This window comes from Bombyx mori, chromosome 17 (genome assembly GCF_030269925.1).
Source record: "Bombyx mori chromosome 17, ASM3026992v2".
NCBI lineage: Eukaryota > Metazoa > Arthropoda > Insecta > Lepidoptera > Bombycidae > Bombyx > Bombyx mori.
In genome coordinates, this window is record NC_085123.1 from 378,416 (window position 1) to 392,269 (window position 13,854).

The 13,854-nt window shown below is 40.2% G+C and overlaps 1 protein-coding gene across 4 annotated transcripts in view; it reads right to left on the reverse strand.

Annotated features, from left to right (window-relative positions):
* Positions 1–13,262, reverse strand: part of Alstr (allatostatin receptor) — a 104,223-nt gene extending 90,961 nt beyond the window's left edge. The window contains exon 1 of one of the 4 annotated variants that reach the window (XM_062673201.1): positions 12,993–13,262. The gene's annotated coding sequence lies outside the window, so the exon portion shown is untranslated. 4 annotated transcript variants of the gene reach the window in all.
* Between the last annotated feature and the right edge of the window lie 592 nt (positions 13,263–13,854).

Sequence of the window (13,854 nt, forward strand, 5' to 3'; positions counted from 1 at the left end):
GAGCATCGGACGACTGCTCGCCCTCGGAATTAGTTAGGAAACGATTGCTGTGGTCCATGGACGTAGCGTGTATTAATATGAACGCCTTTGCTCGCCTGAAAGATATGAAAACTCATTGAAATGAAACAACGGTTAGCCTTCATCTTATTCGAGACAAAACGTTAAATAGCTCGTCGGTAATTCAACCGTGCAGTGGAATCAATCCCGCTACGTGCGCTATACTAGTAACTGACCATGTTTATGAATAATTTAGAAAAAAAAAAAAATGAGTTCGGAGAAAAGGAGGTCCTACCTCTTGTGAGTCCGTACGTGTAGGTACCACAGCCCTACTTATTTCTGCCGTGAAGCAGTAATCCGTTTCGGTTTGAAAGGCGGAGACCTTAGAACTTATATCTCAAGGTGGGTGGCGCATTTGCGTTGTAGATGTCTATAGGCTCCAGTAACCACTTAACACCAGGTGGGTTGTGAGCTCGTCCATCCATCTAAGCAATAAAAAAAATAAAAAATATATAAGATTTTTTTAATCAACCTAATCGCCTTACTAGTCTCGTGGCGACTCTGATCCTGACTATCAACCACGGATTCGATAGGTAGTCAGTGCTTAATGTGGTTGAGAAAAATATTCGATTTTAGCCCACTTGATGTTTAGCGATTATTTAAAATCATTGACAACGTATCATGATCGATATTGTCTGTCACCTTTTGGACCTGAGGCCGAAATGTTGATTGTTTTGTATAAATGACGTCATTTGTTAGGTTCGGCAATCGTTCGTGAGTACATGTTACCGGTTTTGCTTAAGGCGAACCTTGATCCTGTGTTATCATCGAAGCCAGATAAAGCTCTCTGGTTTTTTTATTTGAGGGCCATCACTCGACTTATCGAACATCTGTTAGCGTGCTATGTCCAATCAGAAGTGTGGCATTTTACAGAACTTTACTCCAGCATGTCAATAGGTAATTCAAGAAGTGGTTTTCACGCAAAATTTCTAAAAAAAACTAATTCTTCGGACCAGGTGGTGTCATGACGTCACTTCATGAGCTTTTCGTTGCCTCGTTAATCTGTCATTAACAATGATAACAAAAACTACAAAAGTATTGAAAGAATTCGTATGTGTTTATCCCGTAGTTTTATTTCTAGACCACCAGCTGAGCTTTCTCCCTCAAAATCGAATAAGTTTAATTATTTAACAAATAAACGTGTGCAGCTCACACACGATAACACTAAAACCTTCAGACGTATTTTTACCTCATTCTTTTGCAGGATTTTTTTGTATTCAATTAGCGTTGGTGGGTCGAAGACTCTAGATGTACTAAGACGGGAGGGTGAGCTGAAGGGCTTAGTCAAAAGAGGACAGTTTGTTAAAACTTACCAGCGATCGACAGTTGCCCGAGGGCTTCCCAGGGGGACTTAACACAAGTGTGGCTGCCCCCCACCTGATTGTACTACCGGATCAAAACCGCGACCCGCTAAGAAGATCGTGTTCGTTTAGTTTGACTTTTTTAATTTAGTATCACTTTATGGAGTTTCAAATGACAACGGAGCTAAATGAATTTGCGGTAGGCAGCGGCTTGACTCTGCCCTTGGCATTGCTGAAGTCCATGGGCGACGGTAACCACTCACCATCAGGTGGGCCGTATGCTCGTCTGCCTACAAAGGCAATAAAAAAAAAAAACAAAAAAATCATATTATTGTGCAAATCTCAAAAATTGTTATCTTTAATTCCATGATTAGATACAAATGAAATTATTGAAATAATTAGAGGCCTCAACTTATTGTAAATTGTTAATAAGTATAACCTTATATATTATTATACCTTTAAACCTTTTCTGTGTGTACATAAATAAATAAATAAAAAATAAAATAAATAAACGAGCAATTCTTATATAATCTGAATCTCTGAAACGGCTCCAACGATTTTCATAAAATTTAGTATACCTACAGGGGATTTCGGGGGCGATAAATCCATCTAGCTATGATTTATTTTCAGAAAATGTTGTTTTATTCGTGTTTTCAATAATCAACTCTCCCCGACATCTATTGGCGAATAATAATACTATTTTTCTTAATTGAGGGCAACTAACCGCTTTAAAGACACAACAAGATGGCGTTATAAAAAAAAAACCGAACAAAGCTCGGTCATCATCGGTACACGCGAGATCGACCCGTAAACGTGGCTCTAATTATGTCTGCGACTCGCGAATGATTAAGATAATACTATGCTAGTAGGTTAATAGCCCGCGCTGACGTATCCTGAGGACATACAGGTATCTCCATCCTGCCACTCTCTACCGTGAACTAGCCACGCGTTCCTACCTGAAGAGCGAGACAGCTATATGAGACAATTGAGATTTTAACCTCATGCCTCTGAGTGGTTGATGGCTTTATGTGGTGATGTCTATGGACTACGGTAACCACTTTATACCAGGTAGAGCGTTCATCCATATTCACTGACTCTCCACTCATTCATCTACAGGAATAAACATATGAAACTTCAAAACTTTTAGTAGATTTTATTTTCATATCTTACGAGCTTATAAAAGGAATCCGAGCTTTCACAATATTATATTTTGAACAAATTCAGAATGTCGTTAATGAGCATTCCAATTTTATTTTAGTGTTAACAAAAATATGAACTTTTAAAATAACTTCATTCTCAGCTTTTTATGTTTATATGATCGATAAATCAAATGATTGATGTTCCACAAACAATATCGTATTCCGGAGGAAAGTTTTTAGAATGTTTCATTAAGATGCCGATGAGACGAACCAGGTCACTAGGAATGGATCGAAAGCTTTTATTGCATGTCTACACGAGCTTACAGCAGGAATCCGATGAGCTTTCGCGATGTGTCGTGAATGAATTCAGAATGACTAGGCTCTATCTTGATATAAAGCTCATACACATTTGCGCCCATATCTCTCTAACTGCTCCCGAAATGCTTCTTTCTTTCTTTCTCATTTGTGTATATTGTGAGCAACACTATAACTTTATATTCTCAATCATTGAACGATCAGTTCGTTCAATATAGTTTATCTCTGGTGGTAGGACCTCTTGTGAGTCCCCACAGGTAGGTACCACAACCCCGCCTATTTCAGCCGTGAAGCAATATTGCGTTTCGGTTCGAAGGGTAGGGCAGCCGTTGTAACTAAACTGAGACTTTAGAACTTATATTTCAACGTGGGTGGCGCATTAACGTTGTAGATGTCTATGGGCTCCAGTAACCACTTAACACCAGGTGGACTGTGAGTCCTTCCACCAATCTAAGCAATAAAAAAATAAAAATAAACTTTCAACCCTAACATCTCCGACTCTCGGGCGATAAATAAATAAATAAAATCAGTAGAGTGGTCTCGGCTGCATTATATACGACACACATCGACACATATTTGTTTTCAATGGATTCAGGAGGTTAGATTTGAAAGCTCAAACATTAGTAACACACTGCAAGGCACAGAACATAAAACCATATTTATTTGGTCCGACCAACGCAAACGTAGGTTCTTTCATTGAGCGGGTGTCGTCATCAGTTGACAGAATGTTGTTCATAGCTTATATAAATGCTTATAGTGCGGTAAGGTACCACCGCCCTGCGTATTTCAGTATTGCGTTTCGATTTGAACGGTCAGTCAGTTAAAATAGGTGGCTGCATTCACATTGTATTATCTGTGGACTCTAGTGACCACTTACATCGCGTGGACCGTGAGCTCTATCAATAGCATTATAACGAAAATATGTATTGAATATTTCTATGAACTCATAAGCGGAATTAAAGAATGTTGTCAAAATTATACTGTTATGAAATAAGCTAGTGTTACTAAGATAAAAATAAAATATTCAATCTAAACTAGATATTGTTATTGGAACACAAAGGTATCATTTATACTGTATTAATATATTAGATTAATTAGTTTACGCAGTAAGGCGAGCGCATGAATCTAAACAAGTATCGCTCGTTAGACAACGGCTCACTCGTTCCCTGTCGTGCTGTGTTGCTGTCCATTAGCAACTGTGGAAAACTTTCAACTTGATTAAACATAACAAAACAATCAATAGTAATTAATGCCAATTTAGAACGGGAAGTGAGTCGTGAACGCGGCGTACGCTTGTATAACAATATGCTATTCATCCCATTGTTATTGCTGGACACGCTATAAGCGCTACGAAAATGTTGATAGACGAATAATATGCACATTAATAATACTTTTTTTTTATTGCTTAGATGGGTGGACGAGCTCACAGCCCACCTGGTGTTAAGTGGTTACTGGAGCCTGTTGAGGGTATATTGACAGTAATTAATAAACAGTTGTCAACGGTACTCTGAAGTTTCAATACACAACATGGTGACAGCGGTGGGATGACAGACGGAATGAAAGTAGATACGGAAAAAGTGCGAGCTGTACTCTGTTGACGGAGTAATTTTTAAAGATAAACAGGTATTGATACCTAACTCGCTTAAAACTGAAATGTTAAAAATAATTCATGACGGCCACCTAGGGATAGATCGTTGTAAAAGACGCGCACGTGAGGTACTGTTCTGGCCAGGTATATCGAATGACATAGAATCATATATTAAAAAATGTTAGGTTTGTCAGGAGAATTCAAATAAACCAAGTAAAGAGCCCATGATTCCGATAACTGTTCCGAAACTGCCATGGAACAAAGTTGGTAATGATCTATTCGAGTACGGAAAAAAACATTACTTGATTTTAGTGGATTACTATTCGGGATTTATTGAAGTCTCACAGTTAAGAGATACGTCGTCAAACTCTGTTATAAAAGAATTAAAACAGAACTTTGCTCGCTATGGCATTCCGGAAACGGTTGTTAGCGATAACGGTCCCCAATATTCTTCTCGAAATTTGAAAAAGTTCGCAGAAGAGTGGGGCTTCAATCATATTACTTCATCACCGTATTACGCACAATCAAACGGCAAGAGTGAGAGGTCAGTACAAACTATAAAGAAAATGTTAAAAAAATCAATAGACAGTAGAACAGATTTTTATTTGAATCTATTGAGCTATAATAACACGTCGCGAGAAAATTTGAATTCTCCCGCACAACTGTTAATGGGACGGAGATTAAATTGTAGATTACCAGTTCATCCAGATTTGTTAAAACGTTATAATTGTAATGATCAGCAACAGCATAAAACAATAATAGAAAAACAATTAAAAAGTAAAATGTATTATGACCAACATTGTAAAGAGCAGCCGGAGCTAAGTGTCGGCGATGATGTAATTATGTTAGAACATAATAATGAACGAATGCGCGGCACTGTCGTAGGCAAGGTATCTGCACCGCGTTCATACATTGTAAAAAACAAATTAGGTATATATCGACGTAATCGCCGACATTTAATTAAAAATATGCCTGATGAGAAACCTAATGTTGTGGAAAAGCTGAAGAATGGTCGGCGCGGCACAATAGTGATCGTATCAGACGAGTCAAGTGGGGGAGAATATGAGATGAGTGTGGATGAGGATGGTTCAGTGTACGAACCGAGTACTTTGTCATCACCTTCATCACCTCATATTTATCCGCCTACTACTCGTAGTAGAACTAAGCAGAATGCAATTAATAATAATTAACCTCTGATTTTATGTTTATCTTGTAACACACTTATATTGTAAAAGGGAAAGATGTTGAGGGTATATTGACAGTAATTAATAAACAGTTGTCAACGGTACTCTGAAGTTTCAATACACAACAGAGCCCATAGACATCTACAACCTAAATGCGCCACACATCTTGAGATATAAGTTCTAAGGTCTCAAGTATAGTTTCAACGGCTGCCCGCCGAAACGCATTACTGCTTCACGGCAGAAATAGGCAGAGTTGTTGTACCCACCCGCGCGGACTCACAAGAGGTCCTACCACCAGTAATAACGCAAATTATATAATTTTGTGGGTTTGATTTTTATTACACGATGTTATTTATTATTCCTTCACCGTGGAAGTAAATCGTGAACATTTGTTAAGTACGTATTTCATTAGAAAAATTGGTACCCGCCTGCGGGATTCGAACGCCGGTGCATCGCTACATACGAATGCACCGGACGTCTTATCCTTTAGGCCACGACGACTTACGCACGTTTATAATTGAAATTTACGATTTTTTTTGTATTTTATACGTTTAACAGAATTCACAATGAACCTTGGTCGAGATCCATAAATTTTTATGCAACTTGACTCAACTTTACTGGGTTCGCACGGGTAGGTACCACTACCCTGCCTGCCTATTTCTGTAGTGAAGCAGTAATGCGTTTCGGTTTGAAGGTTGGGGCAGCCGTTGTAACTGAGACCTTAGAACTCATATCTCAAGGTGGGTGGCGGCCTTAACGTTGTAGATGTCTATGGGCTCCGGTAACCACTTAAACCCTGGTGTGGGCTCGTCCACCGACATAGGCAATAAAAAAAATATTTTTTTGGAGGAAAATTAGAAGAATTCACGAGAATGCGGAATGTCCGAAGTCTTTGCCATGAGTGAACAAATAAACTATTACAATCAAACACCTCCATTGTCCAAGTCGAGTAAATATCATACTTAATTTTCCAAATATGAATTAATAATAACATTTAGAAAAAGTTTTTGCCTGCCTCACATAATAATAAAAAAGAAACAAAATATATTCATAGGTCGTTTCCCGAGACCCCTTAAGGACTTATGCCGGGTATTATTTATTGCGAAGGACGGACTCAAGAGCCCTCCACTGGGTAAAACGCTTACAATGGTTCACTCCTCTGCCTTTTTCTGACGGAACGAAATCATACGTTCTGACTTGAAGAGCACGACCAGAAGGTATTCCATTGCAATTGAGAATTAGATGGAATCTTCATTTGAAACTTCGGCTTAATGAAAGAAGTTCAATAACGTTCAAGTTAGCTTGTCTACCGGAGTTGATAATATTGCTAGTCTGACCGTACGCAAACACAATAAAAAATCACTGAACACGCTGCATCTAATGCTACGTCCCTGTAAAGACACGAATTATATTGCCAAACATCAAATGACAATGATGAAATAATATCCAATAAAAATATGAATATGCAAAGATAAACAGCACTTCAATGGACGCAAGACAGTAAAATGAATGGTCCGAGCGTTGTCGCCGCCACTCAATATACATTAAGAATGAAAAGATAATACGCATTTACTTCGAAGATTGCTGTTTATACGCTTTTAAGCTTATCTCTAAACCTGCGAATTGCGTCAGTCTCACCGGTCTTTTGGGAAAAATTACAAATATTTAATAAATGAAAAGTGAGAAAAACACAGTGTTCGTGTTTTTCTTTATCTAAGCAGATGGGTGGACGATCTCACAGCCCAACTGGTGTTAAGTTGTTACTGGAGCCCATAGACATCTACAACGAAAATGCGCCACCCACCTTGAAATATAAGTTCTAAGGTCTCAAGTATAGTTACAACTGCTGCACCATCCTTCAAACCGCAACGCATTACTGCTTCACGGCAGAAATAGGCAGAATGCGGACTCACAAGAGGTCCTACCACCAGTAATATCAATAAAGGTTTGAACTCAATCAATGTATCAGCTTTGTAATATAATCCACACTCTCAATACGATTCCGTAGCCTTTGAACTCGGAGACATTTATTTACACATGCCGCTCTTGACAGAGAATATTATTATTTGTATACAAGAAGCCATCTTCTGATATGTTCATCACTGAAACCCTGTCAAGAACGTCATTTTACTCAGAATTAATGCAACATTAAATTTAATATTCAAATTGGATATGCAAATACAAAAAAGATTTTGCTCAGTTAAGCCTCTGGTCAATTAAGTTTGAAATCCAGGCTTTGCTCACAGTTTATTTTGCTATCATTACTAGAAATACAAATTCAATTGTTTAATAATAACACAACGAGGAACTGTTTGAGATGATGCCATCATCACGTTTTTAGTATCGCACCGCCCGCCACCGGAGTAGAGTTCATCCATACTACCTGGAGCCACTGCGGTCATCCACAGTGCGTTGCCAGAAATCTTTTCTGCCACGTACCATCCGGCTTTGGAATGAGCTCCCCTCCACGGTGTTTCCCGAGCGCTATGACATGTCCTTCTTCAAACGAGGCTTGTGGAGAGTATTAAGCGGTAGGCAGTGGATTGGCTCTGCCCCTGGCATTGCTGACATCCATGAGCGACGGTAACCACTTACCATGAGGCAATAAAAAAAACGATATACCATCCACGTACTTTGAAACATGAGGTCCAGAATTGGAATAAGGAATAGCCTTAGTATTCGATCTGTTCGCGACAGGAACATTCAACAGTGGTCCTTGCAGGCTCACAAAATGTTGGAGTTCTATTAATTAGATTTATGTTATCCTTTTTTTGATAGACAGTTGCTTAAGGCGTGCACTAACATATTTCACAGACTCAAAGCGACATCTTTATTGCATTGTTGGGTAAACAAGCTCACGGCTCAGCTCATGTTAAGTGAATGTTTTCACCCATCTACATATATCTCAATTGTTTCGTATGAGGGCTGGGTGGGGTAGCCGTGATAAAATATATATAAGTTAAGTTTAGAGAATAATTAACTGGTATGGCGTTTTGTGAGGCCAAGCACGCCGACGCCCGTTGTCTTACTATTAAATACTCCAGTGCAATGTGAAGCTTTATCAAAGCAATTGGTACTTTCATTTTTGCACTCAAGATGTTGTCTTCTTTTTCTTGCCGTTATTCGACTCCTTGGCACTTTTGGCTTCGACATTCGGAACCTTTCCTCGCGTATCCTTTTTGACATAATCCAATACCTTTAAGGCGTCTACGGATTCTGGTAACCGTTCAGCATCAGGTAAACGGCGTAGGAGGTGAGCTCGTCATCTCATATACACCCAAAAACCGTTTGTCGGTAGTACACCTTATCATCATGTCGGATATTAGGTCAAATGTCCCAAAGACAAAAAAAAAATGGCTTCGAACGCGAAAAGCGTTGATATCGGAAACGAAACACGATTTATTTTTCCGTGTCATCGGCTACGTTTTTTTTTCTTTTTCAAGACTTCCGTTTGATGTATTCAGAAATGACGGCGGGGTTGGATAGAAATATCTGTATACATTTATATTGGAACTGATCTCTAAAACTCCAATTTGTTACGTAACGGTGAGCTGTGAATTTAGATGTCGTGTTTGTATCATTCGTAAGCGAGGACGTGCGATGTGAAAGCTGCCATCCACTTTGAGAAATGACCACGAAGTTCAATCCAATCAATTTTACTGTAACGTATGGGCAGCTCACGACGCATATAACAATCGGCGGTAATTAGTTACTAGGGCGGGTTCACTAGTGTGCCCCATAAACCGTAATTAACATAATTGTGCCAGTTTTTTTTTTGTTTTTTTTTTTATTGCCCTTGCAGGCAGATGAGCATACGGCCCATCTGATGGTGAGTGGTTACCGTCACCCACGGACGTCAGCCATGCCAGGGGCAGACCCAAGCCTCTACCTACCGTTAAGTACTTTCCACAAGCCTCGTTTGAAGAAGGCCATATAGCGCTCAGGAAACACCGAGCAAGGTAGCCCATTCCAAAGCAAGTAAAAATATTAGTAAAAAATATTACAATTTGATTTATATAGTCGAAATCGTATTCATTAAAAAAGAATTGACAAACGTCCGTACGTCCAACCTAGTCGCTTCGGTTAACTACAAACTTACCTGTAGAGATTCACAAGTTTCCATTCTACTTCACAAAGGCTATTTGCGAACCGCAAGTAATATCTGATGAGCAGCGGAAATTGTGAGGACCGTGGTATCCAGTACCAGCCCGTGCGGTGAATGAAAGAATGCAATAAAATTTCTTTAAATTCTTGCAAGAGTCGACAAAGACGGCGGTTGAATTGCCATTTTGTTTTGTTAATTTGAATGACCACTTAATAATATTTGCAAAAGTAGATTTTTTTTCCTGTATCCCTGTTTCCCTGTTATGTAGGTAGCGGCTTGACTCTGCCCCTGGGATTGCTGAAGTCCATGGTTGACAACAACCACACACCGGTAGGCCGTATGCTCGTCTGCCTACAAGGGTAATAAAAAAAAGTATCGTAGGATTCTTACAAATTTCGAGATTATCCGAAACGTTTTGAAGGGGGTTAAAATCATGATCAAAGGTTCCGTTATATCTATATGAAGCTAATAAAAGCGTATTAAATATACTCTATTATGTGACCCCAAGTTCTGAGTACGTACTTTACGTTCGCATGCAAACATTGCACGCATCCATAATAATTGTTAAAGTCATCTTAGCAAAAATATAACTAGATAGGAGAGAGTGTCGAGTGTGTCGCCCGGTGGATCGAGAGATACAGCGGTGCTGAAATTAATATCCCGCAGGCAGGTACCAACTTTTGTAATAGAAATACGTGCCTTGCCTTACGCGCCATGTTCGCGATCTACTACCGAAAAATAATAAAATGTAATGAAATGTAATGAAAACAAACCCGCAGACTTTTCAAAATTATTCCTTATGTCATTATTAATTTTTGCTAGTGTGGAAAGTGACTGGTTTTGACCCAGCGGGGTATCCCGAAACACCAGCGACATCGCCCGGGCGGCCTGACGGACTATCGTAGGGGCCACGGGGACCATGACGGTATTCGTCGACAATCGCCTCGACGACTTGTCGGACGTCCTCAGGGTGACGCCGCGAGTCTGGTTGTAGTGTTAATCGCGAGAACACCTCTACTACTCTGCCCGGCTCCCGAACCCAGACGGAGATTGGACGCCGGATGATAGAGTGCAAGGGGAGTGGCTTAGGAGGGAGTGGGGTGGAGCCTTAAAACAGTGGAATTGAGCTTTAACACATCTTTGGGCCCACGGTCTGCTCCTAACATCTGCAGACCGTCAAGTCCCACATACCCTGCGCGCACCTCAGGCGTGGACACTTCTTATGAGGTTTGACTCCCTGCACGAAATAAAAAGAGATTTTTTTTTATTGCTTAGATGGGTGGACGAGCTCACAGCCCACCTGATATTAAGTGGTTACTGGAGCCCATAGACATCTACAACGTAAATGCGCCACCCACCTTGAGATATAAGTTCTAAGGTCTCAGTATAGTTACAACGGCTGCCCCACCCTTCAAACCGAAACGCATTACTGCTTCATGGCAGAAATAGGCGGGGCGGTGGTACCTACCCGTGCAGACTCATAAGAGGTCCTACCACCAGTAATTACGCAAATTATAATTTTGCGGGTTTGATTTTTATTACACAATGCTATTCCTTCACCGTGGAAGTCAATCGTGAACAATTGTTAAGTACGTATTTCATTAGAAAAATTGGTACCCGCCTGCGGCATTCGAACATCGGTGCATCGCTACATACAAATGCACCGGATGTCTTATCCTTTAGGCCACGACGACTTCAAGTGCGGATGGTAAGCCTACACGTCAGGTACGACCATCTGCCGCATTCATCCATGTGCTCCGGTGGAAGAATGATGCAGCCTTTATACAATACAAAATAGACCTGAATGTCTCAAGTTTCGTGATAGCATTCGTCTTGAGACGCCCATGGGCTCCAATTATTACTGGTACAAGTGCGCCGTACTCAAGTACTCAACTCCAAGTGTGAGTGAGGCAGTATTACTTGTTAAATTCTATACGAGAGTATAGAGATCTGTCCACATTAGACCCTTCGAACACATAATTTCTTCTCGGTAAGGTGATGCCGTCTACCCTTGCCAATCGTGGTTTTGGTCATCTAAGGACCTCAGCAATATGAAGGTTTCTATGCACAAAGCAGTTTCACACAGTTTGAACTAACTTTCCTCTGACGACTTTTTATTTATTAAAATTTTATTGCTTTATTTGAATGAGCTCACAGCGCACCTGGTATTAAATGGTTACTGGAGCATCCACAATGTAAATGCCACGACCCACCTTGAAACATGAGTTCTAAGTCTCAGTTTTTACAGTAGAACGGCTGCCCCGCCCTTCAAACCGAAACGTATTACTGCTTCACGACAAAAATAGGCAGGGTGGTGGTGCCTACCCGTACAAACTCACTAAACGTCCTACCAGCAGTAATTACGCAAATTTAATAAATAAAATAAAATTTTGCGGGTTTGATTTTTATTACACGATGTTATTCCTTCACCGTTGAAGTCAATCGTGAACATTTGTTAAGTACGTAGTTCATTGGAAAAGTTGGTACCCGCCTGAGATTCGAACACCGGTGCATCGCTACATACGAATGAATACACCAGACGTCTTATCTTTTAGGCCACGACGACTTGCAGGTAGGCACTACTGCAGGTGGGCTGGTAAAAAGGATATGGCGGATTCCTCTGGCACCAGTCTACCTGTGAGATCAGGTTTATCTATAATTCCATAGACCTTTTTCGGTGTGTACTCAAATTCAAGCAGCTGATAAGTAAGAGCTGTTTCGTCGTGCGTTTAAAATATGCTGACCACCAGTACTTGAAATAGGGATTATGCAACCTTTTTTTATTTTATTTTATTGCTTAGATTGGTGGATGACCAGCTCACCTGGTGTTAAGTGGTCACTGGAGCCCATAGACATCTACAACGTAAATGCGCCACCCACCTTGGATATAAGTTCGAAGGTCTCAAGTATAGTTACAACGGCTGCCCTACCCTTCAAACCGAAACCCATTACTGCTTCACGGCAGAAATAAGCAGGTTTTTGGTACCTACCCGTGCGGACTCAAAAGAGATCCTACCAGCAGTAAAACAGTAGAAGAGGAGTAGTTTGAGGGGACCATTGCACACTCGACGTAATTTTTGTTTTATTTTATTTAGATTTAATTATAATGAGCATCCCTTCTCTGTGCCCAACATTTTGAAAAACAGTAGGAAATTCCTTATTTTTACAACGATGAAGCTTATCAAAATACGTATAGAATTTCCTACGGTAGCCCTGAAAATGTATCAATGTCCTCTCTAAATGAATACGTTTCATTAAGTCCAAACGCTCATAAAATGGCCTTAAAAATCATTAATTACTCACATTTACATCCCGGTATAAAGATGTCAGCTGTAAACGCGGGTCAAGTGCTTAAACACGAATAAAAAAGTTTACGACTTAACTTACTGTCAACAAAACACAACACTCACGACAACAACAAAAACTGACTGACTCTACACGAAACCAATCAAACAACTTTAAAATATGAATACAACATTATATTTTATTTGAACTAAAATAAAGTGTTACGCTCCGAGAGTTGAGAGATGATCGCCGCGTGTGCGCCCTCCGACTCTCAAACGATGACTGAAATGTGGATGGTGGAAAACCTGCGCTGAGGTCGCCCGGAAAACAGTCGCATTCACAGAGTGACGGCACTGGTTTAAATATGAGCTTTGTTGTATGGCTCGTGAATATTTTACGCGGACCTTATTTACACTGTCATCAATCAATCGCATTCGCAAATTACATCATTTCTGGGAGAACTAAGGGCCTCCATAAAACCTTCCATCACTTGTCTACATAGGATTTTCGAGTTTTTAACATTAACGATCAGCGTTAAGGGAATTGAGTATATGATTAATAAATTATTATTATTCTCGAGTGGAGACCGCCCAACGGAAGACGTAACGTGGGACGCCCCCTGGCTAGGTGGTGCGATGACCTCCGCACGGTGGCCGGCAAGAAGTGGATGAGGAGAGCCGCAGACCGGGCTCAGTGGTGTGGATTGGGAGAGGCCTATGTCCAGCAGTGGATGACTGTGGGCTGTTGATGATGATGATGATGAAATTATTATTATTACGTATTATGCTGAAACCATAGTCTTGTACTTATACACATAAACCGAGAAACTTTAAACATGATATGACAAATTCCATCTTTTAGAATTGCATTAAACATAAGA